Here is a 16,556-nt window from a genome sequence, read left to right as displayed (position 1 = left end):
TTCGAGTACATTCGGGTAGTCTTGTGTAATGCAGTATTTTGTGTCTATTTAGGTATGGTTAACCTGAGTGCTGAAATCGTGGAAAAATATATGTTCTTAGCGCGCCTGAAATGGGCTGTCTGCACTCTCAAAGTGCATGTTGTTGCCAAATGTATTTCATATGCTGTAAACCTAGTTCATAGTTGTTAGTTTCCTTTAATGCCAAACAAACACATACCAATCGTTGGTTAGAAGGCGATCGCCGAATTCGTCCTCGCTTTCTCCCGTGTCGCTGGCTGTCGTGTCGTTTTCGTCGTTTTCGCTTGCATACGGTTCAAACCGATATGGCTCAATAGCTTCAGTTTCTTCTTCAATTTCGTTTTCGCTACCTGTCTCCACACTACAACCATCCGTTTCAATTCATGCGTAATCTGTTGAATCGCTATACCTTGCTGTTCTATGCGTCATGTTTGTTTGTATTGGCATCACTGTGTGACGTCACAGGAAAATGGACGGGTGTATATAACGATGGTTAAAATCAGGCACTTTGAAGCTTTTTTTAGGGATATTGCGTGATAGGTACAATTTTGAAAAAAACTTCGAAAAATACAATAAGCCACTGGGAACTGATTTTTAATGGTTTCAACCTTTCTGAAATTGTGATAATTTTCCCCTTTAACTGGCTACAAAGTAAACAAAAACATAATGCTGGACGACAGCAAAGACTAACTGTGGAGCAAAGACGGCGTCCACAAAGTACACCCGAACATGAAATGACAATCAACAATGTCCCCACAAAGAAGGATAAAAACAACTAAAATCTTGATTGCTAAAACAAAGTAGATGCGGGAAACATCGCTCAAAGGAAGACATGAAACTGCTATAGGAAAATACCAAAAAAGAGAAAAAGCCAGTAAAATAGGAGCGCAAAACAAGAACTAAAACACTACACACGGGAAAACAGCAAAAAAAACTCCAAATAAGTCAGAGTGTGATGTGACAGGTGGTGACAGTACACCTACTTTGAGACAAGAGCTATATTGGTGCATGCTTGGTTATGCTTTAAAGTCATATCCAACAATTGTGACAACGACTTTTTACTGTCCACTGAGTTTCGTTTTTTAATGATGTCTGCTGGTGGTGTGCCTCCGCATTTTTTCAACGCAAAAAATGTGCCTTGGCTCAAAAAAGGTTGAAAAACACTGATCTAAAGTACCGTCAGGCATACTTGCCAACCCTCCCGATTTTCCCGGGAGACTCCCGAATTTCAGTGCCCCTCACGAAAATCTCCCGGGGCAAACATTCTCCCGATTTCCACCCGGACAACAATATTGGGGGCGTGCCTTAAAGGCACTGCCTTTAGCGTCCTCTCTCACCTGAAAAGGAGACTATTATATATGTGTCCGTTATCCATAGGTTTATCTATAACCCATAAAGTAGGCAGGCACGGAGCTATTTCTCAGGGTGTGTTTATTCCAGCCGGCACGTTAATACACTGACACACAACATCCGGGTTCCCATCATGCATTGCTTCAAAACTACGGCAAGTAGTAACGTCCAAAAACAGAACAGAGACGAAGCAGAAGAACGAAGAAGAGACATGGCGACGACGAGGAAGAAGAAGTACGCTTGCAAGTTCCAAAATGATTGGAAAAAATAATTTCCGTTCACCCAGGACAGCTCGAAGGGGAAGGGGTATGCTGCCTGCACATTTTGTAGATCAGACTTTTATGTGTGTGTATATATGTAAATAAATGAACTCTGAAATTAAAGTATTTCTTTTATATATATATATATATATATATATATATATATATATATATATATATATATATATATATATATATATATATATATATATATATATATATATATATACACATATACATATATATATATATATATATATATATATATATATATATATATATATATACAGTATATATATATATATATATATATATATATATATATTTTTTTTTTTTTTTTTTTTATTTATATATATATATATATATATATATATATATATATATATATAAAATGAAATATATATATATATATATATATATATATATATATATATATATATATATATATAGCTAGAATTCACTGAAAGTCAAGTATATATATATATATATATATATATATATATATATATATATATACTTGAATTTAAGTGAATTCTAGCTATAAATATATATATTTCATTTTATATATATATCTATATATATATATATATATATCTATATCTATATATATATATATATATATATATATATATACCGGTGTATATATATATATATATATATATATATAAGAAATACTTTAATTTTAGTGAATTCTAGCTATAAATATACTCCTAAAATTTGCCAGCGAGCGCACCAGTTAGTCTCCTCACTCATCTTTGCACTGACGTATGCATTGACCTGATCACTGGCCGTAAAGCAACCTGCTACACCCATCAGCTAACCATCGGTCAAAATAAATTCTGCAATGAATCTGCCTTAATACGTGATTAAGGCAATTATGTTTCATGATTAATGGCATGAGTTGGAGCGTTAAACTCCACAGCTCTAAAAATACACGAACATTAAAAAAAAAAAAGTAGGTTACAGGACTGATCAGATCAATGTCCAGTTAATCAACTTTGCTAATTAAAGAGGATTTATTAAACGGTTCACCTTGTGCGGTATATACATACAGTATTATTTCCTGGGGACGGAAATTTCTCAGTTTTTATGTATAGGTCCATAAGGCTTGCATTCTAACGTTTTAATTTGTGTCACTCTACAACGGTGGTTCTTAACCTTGTTGGAGGTACCGAACCCCACCAGTTTCAAATGCGTATTCACCGAACCCTTCTTTAGTGAAAAATATTATTATATATATATTTTTTTAAATTCAAGACAAAGTTATATGTTTTTTTACTGGTGCACAAAATGAACCGTGCATGAACATCACCTTGTTCAAAGAACAAAACCAACACAGTGCATGAACTCACAACAAATTACTGTCAGGTTCAAACACCGAACTATCTATTACACGAGACAAAAAGAAGGAATCAAGCAGAGACAGAGTTGAATTTTACTCATGAGGAGAGACATATTGGGCTGTACACTCAGTTACAGTTTCCCCCTACGCTCTAAGGTACAGTCCCACGTGCACCTCTATTTATTCGGGGGGTCCCTAGTTAACATCACTGAGGCTGCTTCAGCCCCAGTAGACACAATACGTGATTATTCAGAATGGAAATGTGCTGACACTCGTAATTTCGCCCTGTCTCTGATTTGTCTGCGTTTAGGTACTCGATGTCCGTCCTTGGCTGTCAGCAGGCAGGGTCTGGAAACAAACTGCTGACACGATACAACTCGCAAAGCAAGATTACAAGTTGTGCCTTTGCACAGATAGAAAAGTACAACTTCAGCGCAATTGATAATAACTATAGCAATACTCTTATACTCTTATGCCTTTAAGCATAAGAGTTGTGTGATAACTTACACATAATTATTCTAACATTTACACACCTGCAAATCAGATGGAAAATTAAAGGGAACATTGTTTGGGGGTATCCATAACACGGCAATAGGGAGAAGTTTTTATTTACACGATGAGTCGGGTGTGTCTTGACCTTCGCCGAACCCCTGAGACCGACTCACCGAACCCCTAGGGTTCGATCGAACCCAGGTTAAGAACCACTGCTCTACAACGGTAACTAGTACTAGCATTGATACTACTCGTACTACAATTGATTGACTGACCAGAAGTTCTCGTTTTTTTGGATCCGAAAAAAAGCATAGATTTATTATGTGCCTCGATTTGATTACCCTTGTCAGTGCGTATTTTTCTATTGCAATGTAGCTCACATTTCTCTTTAAGTCCCGCCTTCTTGTATGTTGTCACTCTTCATAGGTCAGTCATGTGTAAATCAACAACATTGTCTGCACTTTACATGTTTGCTTTGGCACATGCATTTTGCCATAGCAATAAATATATAAGTCAATCATAATCTTCTACATGTTTAAGATGGAGGACCTAATCCTACTAAGATCCAAATACCATGTGCTAAACAGCGTGTGCAAACTATAAAATTGCCTGTACTATTAGTGGGCATGTAGTGTGTGATGTACTAAGATTGCATGTACAATATAAAAGCGGTGCAGATTTCCCTATTTAAATAAGGTTTTTTGCATGTACTACGCGTCTTTCTTTCTTTCTACAATACAGTCTGCAGGGATACAGTCCGTAAGCACACATGATTGTATTTCTTTATGAAAAAAAAAAAAAAAAAAAAAAATGCGACTTATACTCCAGTGCGACTTATATGTGTTTTTTTCCTTCTTTATTATGCATTTCCGGCCGGTGCGACTTATACTCCGGAGCGACTTATACTCCGAAAAATAAGGTGTATATATATATATATATATATACATATATATATATATATATATATATATATATATATATATATATACATATATATATATATATATATATATATATATATATATATATATATATATATATATATATATATATATATTGCTCGCTTGCATATTTAAAATTTGCTAAAGAAAATACCCCAATATTTGAACATAAACGCAATTTTGTTGTCATTATATAATCGAAGCACGTTTTTAAAAGTTTAACTTAACTGCAAAGCATTAATTTGCTTAAAACTTGGTGACCGTATAGTAAGAATCAGGAGCACATTTTGAACACACCACAAGTGCCCCAACTGAAACTACGCCATTTGAATGAATGAGAGCAATGCTGTCTTGAAGACATGTGATCTATTTATTTATTGTTGTCTACTGACTAACAAAACGTACACATATTATCTTTAAATGGTAAATGGGTCGTACTTGTATAGCGCGTTTCTACCTTCTTAAGGAACTCAAAGCACTTTGACACTATTTTCCACATTCACCCATTCGCACACACATTCACACAATCACACACTGATGGCGGGAGCTGCCATGCACGGCGCTAACCAGTCCCACCAGGAGCAAGGGTGAAGTGTCTTGCTCAAGGACACAACGGACGTGATTAGGATGGTAGAAGGTGGGGATTGAACCAGTAACCCTCAGATTGCTGGCACGGCCACTCTCCCAACTTCGCCACGCCGTCCTTCCTTTGCTCTGTGTTAGTTCCATTGTGTATATAAAAAAATACTATAGTGTAAAACATTCCGACACTTAAAGAATACTTTAAAAATATTGACCTATTTCATCTTCTATATCTGTACTTTTGTGCTTGTTGGTATGCTGTTAACAGTCCTTAATACCTCTGGCATGTTATTCTTCTTTGCCTGCAAAAAGGGTAGTATGCCAAGATTCGTTTGATTGGTGAAACCGATTCTCACGAGTGCTTAGGTTGGATTGGTGAAACAGAGTCATGTGACAATGCCAGCTGGAAGAAGACAGAGCCAAGAGACAAATAAATACACCTTTGCATGCGGTAATCAATAGACTATAAATAATTATGATATAAATAATGATATGAATAAATGTAGCGAACGCAATAAAACTCAATGTAACATACTTGTAAAAGTAGTTTCTTCTTCACAAAAATACTCAAGTAAAAGTAAAAAGTATGTCACATTAAAGGGGTAATATTATGCTTTTCTTTTCTACATTTTGTTCTACATGAAACATAATGATGGATCTTTGAAAAATGTGCGATTTTTTTTTTCCGGACCCATTTGTAAGCCATATTTTTGCTCCTTTTGAAAACAAGCCATTTTGAGAGGCGGCGTTGTTAGATTCACATAAACCTCTTCTCGCCACACCCCCTCACGCAGAGTCAGCATTTGCTCCCGCCCAGCAGAATTTGTTTTGTAGTTTTTTTAGCTTTCCTGCTTTTATTGTGCACTTTGGAGATCGGTGACCGCCACTAGCCATCTGTTTTGAGGTGACTTTCACCACAACACAACATCCTAGACCAGGGGTCGGCAACCCGCGGCTCTAGAGCCGCATGCGGCTCTTTAGCGCCGCCCGAGTGGCTCTCTGGAGCTTTTTCAAAAATGTATGAAAAATGGAAAAAGATGAGGGGGAAAAAATATATTTTTTGTTTTAATATGGTTTCTGTAGGAGGACAAACATGACACAAACCTCCCTAATTGTTATAAAGCACACTGTTTATATTAAACATGGTTCACTGACTCAAGTATTTGGCGAGCGCCGTTTTGTCCTACTAATTTTGGCGATCCTTGAACTCACCGTGGTTTGTTTACATGTATAACTTTCTCCGACTTTCGAGGACGTGTTTTATGCCACTTCTTTTTTCTGTCTCATTTTGTCCACCAAACTTTTAATGTTGTGCATGAATCCACAGAGGTGAGTTTTGTTGATGTTATTGACTTGTGTGGAGTGCTAATCAGACATATTTGGTCACTGCAAGCTAATCGATGCTAACATGCTATTTAGGCTAGTTATATATACATATTGCATCATTATGCCTCATTTGTAGCTATATTTGAGGTCATTTAGTTTCCTTTAAGTCATCTCAATTCAATGTATATCTCATGACACACTATCTGTATGTAATATGGCTTTTAATTTGTTGCGGCTCCAGACAGATTTGTTTTTGTATTTTTGGTCCAATATGGCTCTTTCAACATTTTGAGTTGCCGATCCCTGTCCTAGACGATACAGTGAGACCAGCGGCTCACCGTGTCTAGGTTTGAAGCCAAAATAGGTCAATTTTCACTCTTCTGTCTTTACACTGTTTCAAGTGCGTGTGTTGACTAACATGCACCACGGCTTGTATGCCGGCATAGTCACCGCAACGCACATCATGTCGATGATAAAAAAAAAAAGTAATGGTATTTTTCAAAAGCAGTATAGTACTGTTTTTAATTCATTAGTACTGCGGTACTTTATTAGTACCGGTATGCCGTACAACCCTACTACACACTGATGCAATTAAAAGTAGTTTTTTTGGAAAATCGTTCCTTATTATGCCAGAGGACGGTGATGCTATTTTCTTAGGGTAGAAGGCAAAGCTAGCTACACAACAACACAAGCTAACATCTTTCACACATTCTTAACATACTGTTATTACATACCGTTTCATTGTCTCCTCCATTGCCATAAATAGTAGTCACCGAGCCCGCCATTTAAAAGTAGTTTATCTGAAAATCCATCTTTATACTGGCCCATGTTTCTTCAAAGTGCATTGCACACCCAAAGAGAGACTTAATTCCGAGTTGAAAGCACATTGTCACAATTGATTGATTGATTGAAACTTGTATTAGTAGATTGCACAGTGAAGTACATGTTCCGTACAATTGACCACTAAATGGAAACACCCGAATACGTTTCTCAACTTGTTTAAGTCGGGGTCCACTTAAATTGATTCATGATACAGATATATACTATCAAATATATACTATCATCATAATACAGTCATCACACAAGATAATCATCAGGGTATATACATTGAATTATTTACATTATTTACAATCCGGGGTGTGGGATGTGGGGGGGGGGGGGGGGGGGTTAGGTTTGGTTGTTATCATCACTTCAGTCATCAACAATTGCATCATCAGAAATGGACATTGAAACAGTGTAGGTCTGACTTGGTAGGATATGTACAGCAAGTAGTGGACATAGAGAGAGAGAGAGAGAGAGAGAGAGATCAGAAAGCATAAGAAAAAGTATCTACATTTGATTATTTACATTTGATTATTAACAATCCGGGGAGGGTGTTAGTTTAGGGTTGAAGTTGCGTGGAGATGTACTTTTATTGCGGTTTTGAAGGAGGATAGAGATGCCCTTTCTTTTATACCTGTTGGGAGCGCATTCCACATTGATGTGGCATAGAAAGAGAGTTAGTTAAGACCTTTGTTAGATCGGAATCTGGGTTTAACGTGGTTAGTGTAGCTCCCCCTGGTGTTGTGGTTATGGCGGTCATAGTAGTTTGACGGAAGTAGTTTGACATGTACTTCAAATCATAAAAGTTAAAAGTTAAAAGTAAGGCTTTTTTTTTTTTACTTCAGATGAGGCTGCAAGTTTGTGTAGTGACTTAAAGTTAAAAGTTAAAGTACCAATGATTGTCACACACACACTAGGTGTGGCTTGTGCTGGTTAAAACAAACAAACAGAGCATTTTTCTTTATTGGGTTTCATTGTGGACATGATGTTGTAGCACATCCAGTTTTACATGAATTGAAATTGGCTGACTCACAGAAGGATGTTTGGGTAAATCCACCGATCCATCCATTTTCTACCGCTTGTCCCTTTTGGGGTCACAGGGGGTGCTGGAGCCTATCTCAGCTGCATTCGGGTGGAAGGTGGTGTACACCCTGGACAAGTCGCCACCTCATCGCAGGGCCAACACAGATAGACAGACAACATTCAAACTCACATTCACACACTAGGGCCAATTTAGTGTTGCCAATCAACCTATCCTCAGGTGCATGTTTTTGGCGGTGGGAGGAAGCCGGAGTACCCGGAGGGAACCCAAGCAGTCACAGGGAGAACATGCAAACTCCATACAGAAAGATCCCGAGCCACCGTGTTTGGGTAAATGTCAAACATATATGGATAATCTGCTGAGGTCACACTTGAACAAAACGTCACACTTGAACAACATTCCAAAAGGACTGTTTGGAAGAAGTATGGAGGAAGGTAAGATTGTTTTATAAATATCTCCACAATGCCTCCACGGTTTGAGTTAAAATTTTCGGAATTTAGGCAGATCCTAAATACAGGTACCATCAGGTAAAAAAAAAAAAATGTTGGTTTTGCATAATAGGGCCCCTTTAAACTACTCCTGACAAGTTCAATGTATTCCAAAAGTTACTCAAAGGGTCTGTTTGCATACTGCAAAAAGTCAGTGTTCAAAAACAATAAAAGAAAATACAAAAATGAGGGGTATTTTATTTGAACTAAGCAAAATTATCTGCCAATAGAACAAGAAAATTTGGCTTGTCAAGACTTTCCAAAACAAATAAAATTAGCTAACCTCAATGAACCCAAAAAATACCTTAAAATAAGTATATTCTCACTAATAATAAGTGTACTACTATATGAGTACGTATTTTCTATTGTTTCATTGAAAATAAAACAGCAAAGTCCATTTGGCTGTCATCTGTTTTAATATGAGACACAATTGTGTCAAAGCCATGATTTTTTTTTTTCATGCTTGAAATAAGAAATTATCACTTTAAAAAAGTAGTTTTATACTTGTGAGTGTTGATGACACAGCTTTACAACAGTTGATATTCTAGTTTCAAGCATGTTTTACTCAATATATGTCATAAAATGCAAGCTGTAGTATCTTACTGGGATCATTTAGGACCAAAACCCTTAAAACAAGTAAAACACTCTAACATAACATCTGTTTAGTGAGAAGAATTATCTTATCAGACAGAAAAATAAGCAAATATCACCCTTATTTAAGATATTTAATCTTACTTAGATTTCAGCTTGTGCAGTGCAACTGTTTACTGTAACACAAATGTGTAAATGTGTCTTTTATTTTTTAGCAAATATGCAGTCAGATCAATGTGCAGGACACATTGCATCATAAAAATGACATAAACTGTCAAGTATATTGTGCAAATCCCATTTTTTATTTCCTCGGAACGCAAATGGCACCAATTCGGGTGAATGGCAATGACAGTTATTGATTTATTCATGAGTTCAAAGGTCAAATAAAGATCATTGTGTCACCCCACCACCAGTCAGATTTTACCTTCTTGAACTGTTCGAGTAGGCTGGTGTGATAATCATGTGTATCTTTTTTTGTGCAGGTGCACCAAACACCATTGCACATCTGGCTGCCGGTAAGACAGAGCACATTTGAGGTACGCACACGATGAGCGTCGGAGGTTTGTGCTCTCACTTACGAGGGTGTGTGGTCGTTTCCCACAGTAATTATAGCTGGGGACTGTGTGTGTCTGTCTATGATCTGTGTGGTACCTGTCAGAGGGAAGCCGGCAGAGCACATGCTTTATACGCCTTGTAATTGCTGCTGCTAATTTACTGTGCACTGCTCTAATGAGTGGGGAGGGTGAGGGGCTGAGGTGCATAATGGATGTTAGAGCGATAGAGATACAAAGATAGATTTTATCGTATATAAAAGAGGGGGAGGAGGCGGGCAAGGTATGTGTGTGTTAAGCGAGCATGTTACACTTATTTCTATTGTTCTACTAAAGCAGTGTTTCTCAACCACCGTCAGGTGTGCCGTGGGAGATTATCTAATTTCACCTATTTGGGTTAAAAATATTTTTGCAAACCAGTGATTATAGTCTGCAAATGATGTGTTGTTGTTGAGTGTCGGTGCTGTCTAGAGCTCGGCAGAATAACCGTGTAATACTCTTCCATATCAGTAGGTGGCAGCCGGTAGCTAATTGCTTTGTAGATGTCAGAAACAGCGGGAGGCAGTGTGCAGGTAAAAAGGTGTCTAATGCTTAAAGGGGAACATTATCACAATTTCAGAAGGGTTAAAACCATTAAAAATCAGTTCCCAGTGGCTTATTTTATTTTTCGAAGTTTTTTTTCAAAATTTTACCCATCATGCAATATCCCTAAAAAAAGCTTCAAAGTGCCTGATTTTAACCATCGTTATATACACCCGTTCATTTTCCTTTGACGTCACACAGTGATGCCATTACAAACTAACATGGCGCTTAGAACAGCAGGGTTTAGCGACATTAGCTCGGATTCAGACTCAGATTTCAGCGGTTTAAGCGATTCAACAGATTACGCATGTATTGAAACGGATGTTTGTAGTGTGGAGGCAGGTAGCGAAAACGAAATTGAAGAAGAAACTGAAGCTATTGAGCCATATCGGTTTGAACCGTATGCAAGCGAAACCGACGAAAACGACACGACAGCCAGTGACACGGGAGAAAGCGAGGACGAATTTGGCGATCGCCTTCTAACCAACGATTGGTATGTGTTTGTTTGGCATTAAAGGAAACTAACAACTACGAACTAGGTTTACAGCATATGAAATACATTTGGCAACAACATGCACTTTGAGAGTGCAGACAGCCCAATTTTCATCAATTAATATATTCTGTAGACATACCCTCATCCGCTCTCTTTTCCTGAAAGCTGATCTGTCCAGTCCAGTTGGAAATGCATCTGCTTTGAGTGTCGCAGGATATCCACACATTCTTGCCATCTCTGTCGTAGCATAGCTTTCGTCGGTAAAGTGTGCGGAACAAACGTCCAATTTCTTGCCACTTTCGCATCTTTGGGCCACTGGTGCAACTTGAATCCATCCCTGTTCGTGTTGTTACACCCTCCGACAACACACCGACGAGGCATGATGTCTCCAAGGTACGGAAAACAGTCGAAAAAACGGAAAATAACAGAGCTGATTTGACTCGGTGTTTGTAATGTGTTTGAGAAAATGGCAGATTGCTTCCCGATGTGACGTCACGTTGTGACATCATCGCTCCGAGAGCGAATAATAGAAAGGCGTTTAATTCGCCAAAATTCACCCATTTAGAGTTCGGAGATCGGTTAAAAAAATATATGGTCTTTTTTCTGCAACATCAAGGTATATATTGACGCTTACATAGGTCTGGTGATAATGTTCCCTTTTAAACCAAAAATAAACAAAAGGTGAGTGCCCCTAAGAAAAGGCAGTGGAACTTAGGGAAGGCTATGCAGAACAAAACTAAAACTGAACTGGCTACAAAGTAAACAAAAACAGAATGCTGGACGACAGCAAAGACTTACTGTGGAGCAAAGACGGCGTCCACAATGTACATCCGAACATGACGTGACAATCAACAACATCCCCACAAAGAAGGATAAAAACAACTGAAATATTCTTGATTGCTAAGACAAAGTAGATGCGGGAAATATCGCTCAAAGGAAGACATGAAACTGCTACAGGAAAATACCAAAAAAAAGGGGGAAAAAAACACCAAAATAGGAGCGCAAGACAAGAAGTAAAACAGTACACACAGGAAAACAGCAAAAAAGTCTAAATAAGTCAGGGTGTGATGTGACAGGGGTTGACAGTACACCTACTTTGAGACAAGAGCTATAGTGATGCATGCTTGGTTATGCTTTAAAGTCATATCCAACAATTGCGACAACAACTTTTTACTGTCAACTGAGTTGAGTTTTTTATAATGATTTCTGCTTTTTTTCAACGGAAAAAATGTGCCTTGGCTCAAAAAAGGTTGAAAAACACTTTACTAAAGCAACAACAAAAAACTTCTTCCCCCTCATATGCACCCCCCTCAGCCTGCGCATTAGACACGCTTTTTGTTATGTTGATTAATGATAAAAGCAAAACCATAAATAATGTAGATTATTTATTCCATTTATTCACATGCTAATTAGGGCTAGACGCAGCTAGCTCACAGAGATATTATTTTGTTCATCTGTTCCAGTGCAGCTAGATATGTCAAGTGACTGAGGCACATATTAATGTCATTCACACTTTGAAGCTCCAATGGTATCTGGTGATGGGGACACGTCCACCCTTCATTTTCCCCTAATGAGGTCGTGATAGAGGCCAGTGGTTTTCTACACACACACACACACACACACACACACACACACGTGCATGCATATTGTTTTTTTCCTTTTGTTTTTTTTGGTGCAGCCTGTCTGCACACTCCTCAATGAATGCTGGATTGACAGGGTCGTATTTGATTGATGCGCCGCGGTCCGTCCACATGTTCTACAGTTTCGTCATTTAATTATGTTTCCTAAGCATCATTAAGTACCATTAAATTCTATCATATTCTAATGAGAGAGGTGGCCGGTCGCAGGACAAGCTAATTGATGATTAATGTTGTGTATCGGTGAAAGACAACGCAAGATTGCTCATTTAATGACACAACACTGTGTTTAAGTGCTGAATATGTGAAAATGCAAACAAAAGAAATGGGAATGGCTAATCTCTATTTTTTTCACATCTTCCTCACGTCCACTAGTGTGTGTGTGTGTGTGTGTGTGTGTGTGTGTGTGTGTGTGTGTGTGTGTGTGCACACGTGGACACACACATCGCATTGCTTTGAATTGTGGACCTCCTAGCCCAGGGGTCGGCAACCCAAAATGTTGAAAGAGCCATATTGGACCATAAATACAAAAAAGTAATCTGTCTGGAGCTGCAAAAAATTAAAAGTCTTATTATAATGAAGACTACACATGATCTAAGTGGCTAATTAGCTATATTAGCCTACTATCAAAATGACTTTAAAAGTCTTATATAAATGTTATAATGAAGACAACACATGTTGTAAGTGTCTATATTAGCTATATTAGCCTACTATCAAAATGAATATGTGTCGCAGGCTGACGCAAATCTTCGTTGACAGAAATGTTGAAATGTAGTATTTATTCTAGACATTTTTACAACATTGGAAAACATTAGTAACACTTCTCAGAGGGTGAGATAACTCCTGGAAATGACTGACTTAGAAATGCCAAAAGTATAGATGTGTGTGTCCAAGTTAAAGGAAACGGCAGGCTGTCTTCTTTTAATGGATTTATTGCAATCTTTGCAAGCTGTGTAACGTTTGCTGTGGTCTGGAACAACATGGCGCACAAAAAAACTATCAGAAATGCAGCCAATATCACATACAGATAATGTGTCATGAGACTGGAAAATTAAATACACAGAGGACATAAGTAAAGGGAAATAAATGAGCTCAAATATAGCTACAAATGAGGCATAATGATGCAATGTGTACATACAGCTAGCCTAAATAGCATGTAAGCATCGATTAGCTTGCAGTCGTGCAGTGACCGAATATGCCTGATTAAAGGGGAACATTATCACAATTTCAGAAGGGTTAAAACCATTAAAAATCAGTTCCCAGTGGCGTATTTTATTTTTCGAAGTTTTTTTCAAAATTTTACCCATCACGCAATATCCCTAAAAAAAGCTTCAAAGTGCCTGATTTTAACCATCGTTATAAACACCCGTCCATTTTCCTGTGACGTCACACAGTGATGCCAATACAAACAAACATGGCGCATAGAACAGCAAGGTATAGCAACATTAGCTCGGATTCAGACTCGGACTTCAGCGGCTTAAGCGATTCAACAGATTATGCATGTATTGAAACGGATGGTTGTAGTGTGGAGGCAGGTAGCGAAAACGAAATTGAAGAAGAAACTGAAGCTATTGAGCCATATCGGTTTGAAACGTATGCAAGCGAAACCGACGAAAACGACACGACAGCCAGCGACACGGGAAAAAGCGAGGACGAATTCGGCGATCGCCTTCTAACCAACGATTGGTATGTGTTTGTTTGGCATTAAGGGAAACTAACAACTATAAACTAGGTTTACAGCATATGAAATACATTTGGCAACAACATGCACTTTGAGAGTGCAGACAGCCGAGTTTTCATCAATTAATATATTCTGTAGACATACCCTCATCCGCTCTCTTTTCCTGAAAGCTGATCTGTCCAGTCCAGTTGGACATGCATCTGCTTTGAGTGTCGCAGGATATCCACACATTCTTGCCATCTCTGTCGTAGCATAGCTGTCGTCGGTAAAGTGTGCGGAACAAACGTCCAATTTCTTGCCACTTTCGCATCTTTGGGCCACTGGTGCAACTTGAATCCGTCCCTGTTCGTGTTGTTACACCCTCCGACAACACACCGTCGAGGCATGATGTCTCCAAGGTACGGAAAACAGTCGAAAAAACGGAAAATAACAGAGCTGATTTGACTCGGTGTTTGTAATGTGTTTGAGAAAATGGCGGATTGCTTCCCGATGTGACGTCACAACGTGAATAATAGAAAGCCGTTTAATTCGCCAAAATTCACCCATTTAGAGTTCGGAAATCGGTTAAAAAAATATATGGTTTTTTTTCTGCAACATCAAGGTATATATTGACGCTTACATAGGTCTGGTGATAATGTTCCCCTTTAACACTCCACACAAGTCAATAACGTCAACAAAGCACAGTACAGCATAAAACGTTTGGTGGACAAAATGGGACAAAGAAGGAGTGGCATAAAACACGCCTTTCTGTGGCAGCGTCGGAGAAAGTTGTACACGTAAACAAACTGCCGAGTCCACATGGCGGTGAGTTCAAGGGCCGCTGAAATTAGTGGGACAAAACGACGCTCGCCAAATACTCCCATCAGTGAAGCATACACACAAACATACTAAACAGTGGGGTTTCTGACAATTAGGAAGGTTTGTGTCGTGTTTGTCCTACAGAAACCATATTCAAACAAAAAACATGTTTTTCACCCCATTTTTTTTCCATTTCCATACATTTTTCAAAAAGCTCCGTGGAGCCACCAGAGTGGCACGAAAGAGCCGCATGTGGCTCTAGAGCCGCGGGTTGCTGACCCCCCGTCCTCGCCGCATTATGCACATTTACCGCGATAATGCGGCGAGACATAACTCAGCTGCTCCTCCAGATTATCCGCTAACGAAGTCAGTATTGATGCACTGCGTCACAGCTACGCGTCGTTTACAAGAGTGTGCGCAAACACAGACACAAACATCTTCATGCGGTATTGACGTGCCGCGCGGCTGTAGGTGTTTCCATTTAAGGTCAGTCGATTGCTTTAAGTATGTAATGTTAGGAGGGGGGTCCGTAAACATGTCAAATTAGCAGTAATGAATGACCAGGCGCCAGCAGGGGGATATGTCAGGGTGTAGGCTCAGGACAATACATTAGCCTGAGTTATCCTGGCGAGGCCGGATTCGAACACACGCAGCGGCCATGCAGACACAGCGTGTAAACCAATGGGACCCATTCAGCGGCCGCACGTTCTGCTTTAAGAGGCCGTGGGCCTGATTGGTGGCTTCGAAGACTAAACTTCACTCGAAAACGTAATGTTAGCGCGTGGGAGGTTCAGGTTGGAAAAACACTTAAAGACCAAAGTTAAAAAGATTAATCAGGATGATCGGAGGATAAAGGAGGAAAACAAGACCTCCTCCAAGGCTTGCACATTTGTCTCATTCCAAATCAATGAGTGACCAAGGGTCTTTAACACTAAGTGGAGGTAAAGTTTCTTCCAGACATATTGGAAGGGGGAGAATGTGATAAGATCCTACAAAACACTTTGCACTTGAACACAATGCACGCTTGATGTGTATGTGCTTATCTTTTACAAACCCTGTTTCCATATGAGTCGGGACATTGTGTTAGATGTAAATATAAACGGAATACAATGATTTGCAAATCATTTTCAACCCATATTCAGTTGAATATGCTACAAAGACAAGATATTTGATGTTCAAACTGATAAACTTTTTTTTTTTTGCAAATAATCATTAACTTTAGAATTTGATGCCAGCAACACGTGACAAAGAAGTTGGGAAAGGTGGTAATAAATACTGATAAAGTTGAGGAATGCTCATCAAACACTTATTTGGAACAGTCCACAGGTGTGCAGGCTAATTGGGAACAGGTGGGTGCCATGATTGGGTATAAAAACAGCTTCCCAAAAATGCTCAGTCTTTCACAAGAAAGGATGGGTCGAGGTACACCCCTTTGTCCACAACTGTATGAGCAAATAGTCAAACAGTTTAAGAACAATGTTTCTCAAAGTGCAATTGCAAGAAATTTAGGGATTTCAACATCTACGGTCCATAATATCATCAAAAGGTTCAGAGAATCTG

The sequence above is a fragment of the Nerophis lumbriciformis genome, linkage group LG35 (assembly GCF_033978685.3).
Source record: "Nerophis lumbriciformis linkage group LG35, RoL_Nlum_v2.1, whole genome shotgun sequence".
In the NCBI taxonomy this organism is placed as follows: Eukaryota; Metazoa; Chordata; class Actinopteri; order Syngnathiformes; family Syngnathidae; genus Nerophis; species Nerophis lumbriciformis.
Note: the sequence above shows the minus strand (reverse complement) of the source record.